Here is a 1683-nt window from a genome sequence, read left to right as displayed (position 1 = left end):
AATCGAGGTGTAAAAAGGGCGTTGAAGGCAGGAAGCCTGGACGAAAGAGGCTACGAGGTCACCTCGAAGCGGTCTAAGAATCGGGCGCACTTGGGGCGACTACCAGTGCCAACCCCTTATCCCGCGGTGCGTCCGACACACAGAAATTTCCAAGGCGGCCAAGGAGCCTCCCCGCATAGCAATCGGGGTGTGAGGTTACGGATGCAGCATTGATAGCAATCGAGGTGTGAGGCGAAGGATGCAGAAGTGAGAGCCGAGGGATGTAGCAGAGATAGCAATCGGGGTGTGTGATGCAGAAGAGATAGCAATCGAGGTGTGCGGTGGGAAGGGCCCAGCAGCCAGAATGCATGAAGCGACGGATGAAGCAGTGATGACAACCGGGCTGTGAGGAGAGGAGGGATGCAGCCAAGAAAGCAATCAGGGCTCGAGGCAAGGGATGCATCAAGGATAGCAATCATGTTGTGAGGCGAGATTCCAAAGGCTAAACGTGAGAGGCTGCAGGGTCGACTCAGAGAGGTCTATGCATGTGAGAGGCTGAAAGCAAGGTCGACTCGGAGCGGTCTATGCATCGGGCGCGCTTGGGGCGACTACCAGTGCCAACCCCTTATCCCGCGACGCGTCCGACAAAGAGAACGTTCCAAGGCGGCAGAGGAGGTTACCAGCCGAAGGATGCAGTAGCAATAACAGGTATAGTTCCGCGGCGGCCGAGAAGACTCACCGCATAGGAATCGGGATGCGAGGCGAGGGATGCGGCGGGAAGGCCCCGACGGCTAAACGGAAGAGGCTGCAGGGCCGCCTCGGAATGGTCCAAGCATCGGATGCGATTGGGACGACTACCAGTGCCAACCCCTTATCCCGCGATGCGTCCGATACACAGATAGTTCCAAGGCGGCCGAGGAGCCTCACCGCATATCAATCGGGGTGCGAGGCGAGGGATGGGGCGGGAAGGCCCCAACGGCTAGACGGAAGAGGCTTCAGGGCCACCTCGGAATGGTCCAAGCATCGGACGCGCTTGGGGCGACTGCCAGTGCCAACCCCTTATCCCGCGATGCGTCCGATACACAGATGGTTCCAAGGCGGCCGAGGAGCCTCACCGCATAGCAATCGGGGGTGCGAGGCGAGGGATGGGGCGGGAAGGCCCCAACGGCTAGACGGAAGAGGCTTCAGGGCCGCCTAGGAATGGTCCAAGCATCGGACACGCTTGGGGCGACTACCAGTGACAGCCCCCTATCCCGCGATGCGTCCGATACGAAGATGGTTCCAAGGCGGCCGAGGAGCCTCACCGCATAGCAATCGGGGTGCGAGGTGGGGGATGCGGCGAGATGGCCCCAACGGCTAGACGGAAGAGGCCACAGGGCCGCGTCGGAATAGTCCAAGCATCGGACGCGCTTGGGGCGACTACCAGTGACAACCCCTTATCCCGCGATGCGTCCGATACGAAGATAGTTCCAAGGCGGCCGAGGAGCCTCACCGCATAGCAATCGGGGTGCGAGGTGGGGGATGCGGCGAGATGGCCCCAACGGCTAGACGGAAGAGGCTGCAGGGCCGCCTCGGAATAGTCCAAGCATCGGACGCGCTTGGGGCCACTACCAGTGACAACCCCTTATCCCGCAATGCGTCCGATACGAAGATAGTTCCAAGGCGGCCGAAGAGCCTCACCGCATAGCAATCGGGGTGCGAGGT

Source organism: Cryptomeria japonica, unplaced genomic scaffold (assembly GCF_030272615.1).
Source record: "Cryptomeria japonica unplaced genomic scaffold, Sugi_1.0 HiC_scaffold_184, whole genome shotgun sequence".
Taxonomy (NCBI): Eukaryota; Viridiplantae; Streptophyta; class Pinopsida; order Cupressales; family Cupressaceae; genus Cryptomeria; species Cryptomeria japonica.
This window is presented reverse-complemented; position numbering follows the sequence as displayed.